The sequence below is a fragment of the Myxine glutinosa genome, chromosome 12, assembly GCF_964187855.1.
Source record: "Myxine glutinosa chromosome 12, kmMyxGlut1.1, whole genome shotgun sequence".
In the NCBI taxonomy this organism is placed as follows: domain Eukaryota; kingdom Metazoa; phylum Chordata; class Myxini; order Myxiniformes; family Myxinidae; genus Myxine; species Myxine glutinosa.
This window is the reverse complement of record NC_136272.1, coordinates 3425631-3431400: the sequence shown is the minus strand read 5'-3', so window position 1 is coordinate 3431400 and position 5770 is coordinate 3425631.

Below are 5770 nucleotides of genomic sequence, written 5' to 3'. Positions count from 1 at the left end.
CGTGAGTGGAAATGGCGGGAATTGCGTTTGTATCGCAAAGTAAAGGATCTGCATTCATTTCTGAACTTGCATTGGTGGATTGTTATGCATCTGCATTATTTTTCATAAAAAAACTTTATGTTGAACTTTAAGGCTCCAAGCACGGCCTATATATATAGACGTCATTGAGGTAAAAATAAAAGTAAAAAGCCTGCTATCGCTTGCCAAGCTAGCCGTTCCCCCCTCCCCCCTTCCCCCTCCCACTCCTCCCCTCCCCTCCCCCTACCCCTCCCCTCCCCCTCCCTCCCCTCCCCCTCCCTTCCCCTCCACTCCCCCCTCCCCTCCCCCCTCCCCCTCCCTCTTCTCCCTCCCCCCCTCCCCTCCCCCCTCCCTCCTCTCCCTCCCCCCTCCCCTCCCCCCTCCCCTCCCCCTCCCCCTCCACTACCCCCCTCCCCCCTCCCCTCCCCCTCCCCCTCCCCCTCCCCTTCCCCTCCACTCCTCCCTCTCCTTTCCCCTCCACTCCCCCCTTCACCTCCACTCCCCTCCCCCTCCCCCTCCCCTCCCCCTCCCCCTCCCCTCCCCTCCCCTCCCCCTCCCCTCCCCCCTCCCCTTCCCCTCCTTTCCCCTCCACTCCCCCCTTCACCTCCACTCCCCTCCCCCCTCCCCCTCCCCTCCCCCTCCCCCTCCCCCTCCCCTCCCCCTTCCCCTCCGCTCCCCCCTCCCCTCTCCTCCTCCCCCTCCCTCCTTCTCCCCTCTCCTCCTCCCCCTCCCTCCTCTTCTCCCCTCCCCCCCTCTTCTCCCCTCCCCCCCCTCTTCTCCCCTCCACCCCCTCTTCTCCCCTCCCCCCCCCTCTTCTCCCCTCCCCACCCTCTCCTCCCCTCCCCCCCCGTTCCCCTCCCCTCCCCATCCTCCTCCCCTCCCTTCCCCCGCCCGGCAATGCCGGGTACTTCCCATGGCCAGCTGTACGTGGGCTGCTCGAGGGTTGGAAAACCAAGCAATCTTTATGTCTTGGCACCAAGTAAGAAAACCAGAAATGTTATATACCAAGAGGTTTGAGAAATTGAAAATTGACAAAACGTCATGTAGGAAATGTACTGTGATATTGCTCGAAAATATACATGTTCTTTTCATCATATATTTGTATTATTCTTATTCAACCCGGGCGAAGCCGGGTACCTCAGCTAGTCCCATATAAAGAGGCCTTTTCTATGCCCCTGGAATTTTTCCCCAAGAATGTCCCTTCTTTTCTATAGTTTGCCACATGGCACATCTCTATATATAAAGGAGGAGTGTGTGTGTGTGTGTGTGTGTGTGTGTGTGTGTGTGTGTGTGTGTGTGTGTGTGTGTGTGTGTGTGTGTGTGTGTGTGTGTGTGTTTTTGAACATTCTAATTGCAGTTTGATATAAAGGTAGGTGGTGTGGTCATGCTGGTTGGTAAATTGATGTATTTAAGGGTAAGATGTGAATGATTTAATGATATTATCATATTATTAAGTGTGGAAGGAAAGTTATAAATATATGATAACACATTAAATTCTATTGCGAGTAAAGTTGGAATAAGTGATGTTGCATTGATGGGTTGACTGACTGCCTGGACGCAACTGAGGTTGTGGATCTACTGATGTACCATCTATTGATGTGGATCCATGATCGAGGTTGTGGATCTACTGATGTACCATCTATTGATGTGGATCTATGATCGAGGTTGTGGATCTACTGATGTACCATCTATTGATGTGGATCCATAATCGAGGTTGTGGATCCGCCGTTTGGAGAGGTCCTGGGCTGAAAGGATCGAAACCTCGAGGAAGAACGGTGCCCAGCTGATGATCCATGCAGTCGGGAAACTAGTCAATTGCTTATAGGTTAAGGTTCTTGCTTTAGGTAGAGGAACTATGTTTTGAGGTTTACAATTTAAATAAAGTTGAATTTGGGATGTTGTGAAATTAACATCATTTACAACAATCCTTTAAATTATTTATTTTTAAGTTTATGAACAACCGATACTGTACAATTAATATGCCGGCGAGCAGGCGCCCTCGTGGATCACCTCGGCTTTAGATGCCAAGGCAGGACCCAGTACCTCTTGCGAAGGGGGCTCGTAGTGTCAGAGGACTGGGGGGTGATAGTGGGACATGCCCGATGTGGTGGGATGGCAACTCTGCCATCCCTCACGTAAGGGGCACAGTTTTATGGGGTTTGGCAGTGAAAACTAGCCCGGGAGGGTTAGGATAAAATGATAGGGATCTAGAGAAGATTGACCATAGGTAACTGGAGATTTAAGTAGCGACATTATACAGGTAGTGGGGACGTAGGTAGATTAGTTTGGATGATAACGACGTGGTATGTGCTTAGTTTAAAGGAAGACGGGGAGCACAAAGTTAGAAGGAAACCTGGTAGATCAGATGATGCCGTGTGTTTGAGAATCGAAAGTGTATGGAGCAGTATATGAGTGGGTAATGGTGATTGAGTGTTGTGTTGAGCAAATGGTCCTGGGAGGAAGGAGGGTGCAGGTGGCACCAGGTGTGATTGCACAGGTGTGCCAATACAGGTGCGCATGGTTGAATGAAATGAATGGTATGGAATATATGGAGTATGGAATGGATGGTGTGGAGTGAGTATGGTGAAAACTGTGGAGTGGAGTGGATGGTGCGAAGGTGTGTATGGAGAGGATGGACCCCATCACGAATACCCGGGGAGGGTAGTTTAAGAGTTAGGTAGGGGGTATAGGTAAATTGTGGTTGGATATTGGCATCTGTGGTGCGTGTGGAAGAATGGTGTTTGGATGGGTGCATTAGTGACGTGGAAATGGCTGGGCGTGTGGCCTGTTAGTGTGTGTAGTTAAATGGGCACTCCGCCACTGTTAGGATGTCGGCCAGGTGAGGCCGCAGGTGGGCTCTGGGAGCCGTTAGAGTTGTGGATGGGGCCCGAGGATCCGGAGGACGGACCCGGGTAGCCCAGTGCCAGAGAGGGCACTGAGGGGGGTGAGTGTCAGAGAGGGCCTTCCCCAGTTAGATAGGTTAGGTAAGGAGCAGGTAAGCTCGGAGGCAACTGCAGTGGTGGAGGTGTTAGGTGGGTAGACCTGCTGGGAGAGCCACACGACCCAGTCCTGAAATTGTGCAAAGGCACAGGGAGTTGAATCGGGGGAGTGAGACCCCAAATTGATGAAGCACCACAGTTTGGTCAATGGGAATTTGGTTCTTAAAACCGCATAGAGTAAGATGGCCAATGGATTGGCAGGGAAAGACCCCGGGTAGTGTAAAGTGTGTTGTCATTTAGAAGGTAGATAGGATTGGAATCTCCTCGCACCATCTGCATCCACTCACCTGAGGTGACGTGACTCTACGCCATGCCATGATTTGTTTTTATTATTTTTGTGCAAATGTTTGGAATGTGAGATGCATCATGACGTGGGTGTGACATTGTGCTGATGTTTCATCTCTCCCTCCTTAAGAGGATTGATGATGAATTGGTGATGGCAAATTTAGACAATGGGATTGTGACGAATTTGGTATAGGGGAGATATGGGGAAGACGTGACGGTAGCGACGAATTTATAAATGTGTAGATTTTTTGTGTACATATGGGGTAAGGGCAAGGGTAGAGTAGGTAACAGGGGGGGTGACGTATGGTAGGGACGAGCTTTTCTCCGCTCAGTCTCCAGGCGCACCTCACTCTGCATTGCCTTCGTTGATGTGTACCCTTGTGACCTTACCCCTCATTCACCTGTCCTCTCTGCCTTCCTTCCCCGACCCATGGATCGTGCTCTGGGCACTGAGGGGAGCGTGCGGGAGTCCGCCATTGTGTGCCTGAATCCCCGCAACCAGCTGCCTGCATACACGCACCACTTATGCACCACATGTCTGTGGCTGAGCACCCCTCATGGACCCCACGGGTTGGGGCATGGCCCCTCTGCTGGGACCGGCCACGATGGCCCAAGATCTTGCTTGCGGACCCGGTGAGGTGGCACCAAGCCCACAGGTGAACCACCCACCCATAGTCGGCCCCTGTGGGCCATAAATAAAAATGGACACGGTTTGTGCTTTTGTTTTATTATCCACCAAATAGGCCGCAAGCAAGAAGAACAAGAAAGACAACGTCAAGAACGACAACAGCCAGCAGAGGGAGCCGAAGAGGAAGACCAGCATCAGTTTGTTTTTTTATTTGAACTGTGGTGACTGTGCTCTGACTGGTGCTTTATGGTGCTTTGGTGTTTATTGGTGCTGGTGCGTCGATGCAGTGCATGCTGTCTCCTCCCCTCCCACATGATTTTCCTTTTGTTCCCCCAAAAGAAAAATCACAGGTCCTGGGTTGCGTTGTGTAAATAATGAAATAGCGTCACTGGTAAATAATGCTCCCCACCGTTCATGTATAGTTTGAGAATTAATTCCGCAATTCGGTTAGCTGTGGGCGTGAATCTGTTAGGCAGGTTGCAATGCAGCAGTGGGACATACTTATTTGTGTTTTAAAACTGTCACACTCAGGGTCAGGTTAATTGTAGAGGGAATTACACCTACGTGCCACACTAAGTTAAAGTTTTGTCGGCCCGAGACGTGCCGTGAGGAATGAGGGTGCTGTGTTGCGGTTTTTAGAACCTTCACTTTGTAAATTTAGTATTAAAATTTCCTATGTACATTTCCCCTTTAATTGGCTGTTAATTGAAATGAGTGCACCGTAGCTAGTCCATGTACAAGCACGTAGGCCACCATGGAACCTCTCTATAGTTATTTCTTATTCTATGTCAGAAAAGGCTCTGTTTCCCATTAATTGACACTGCATTGCACCGAATCGAATAAGATAGTTCCCTTTTCAAGTTTCCCCCAAATCATCTCTTCAAAAGTGCCAGTAACATTGGGCGGTTTTCTGCGGCGTTCGCCACCGTTGCATTGGGCGGTTTTCTGCAGCGTTCGCCACCGTTGCATTGGGCGGTTTTCTGCGGCGTTCGCCACCGTTGCATTGGGCTGTTTTCTTCACTCCAAACTCCATTACGCACGCGGTCAACTCGGGGGAGAAGGGCGTGGCCGGCCCATCGTCTTCAGGAGGTAGAGCCAGGAAGCCCTTGCGCCCAACCAGGACTCGGTGGGCACAGCTTGGTGAGGTGTGGCCCTGGCTTGGTAGGGCGTGGCTATATAACCCGTGGGGGGGAAGCCCCCACCAGCAGATGACCGAGAGAGCCAGAGGCGTGTCGAGGCAAAAACCAGCTCTGCTGCGTGCAACGAACGATAGACGTGTGCCTGCCGACGCCTTGCTGCCACCCCGGAGCGGAGCTGTGTGCCGGGTTTCGCCTCAAACCCACAAGCGTGGACCGAAGCGTGAGCTTGGAGCCGGACCTCGACGCCTACCATCTGCCTGGACCCTCCTCTGCCGTTCCATATCAGCCCTGCCATTCCATTCTTTTGTGTACGTGAGTTTGACTTGTCTGGGGTTTTAAGTAAGTTTGTATGAGTAGAAATTGCTCTGTGTCCTTCTGCTCCCTCCATTTTCTGAATATTACTTTGATTGCTTTTCTTTCTTTAGTCTGGTGTAAATAATAATAAAGCCTGTTATTTCCTACCTTCGTCTTCTCCTTCATGCTCGTCCGATCGTCTTTGTGATTTCCCCATTGAGTACCTGTGGCACGATTTGGCCAACGTTTAGGATCGGGTTTAGTCTTTGGTAATGGCTCGAACGTCGTGTTGCTAAACCCGCTCGGCAATTATAACATCTAAAACCGGGGTTCGAGCGGTACTTGCCTCCCTGTTCTGCGGAGGTACGAATAAAGGTATTCGGGATAAACCCTGGACCCATAACCCT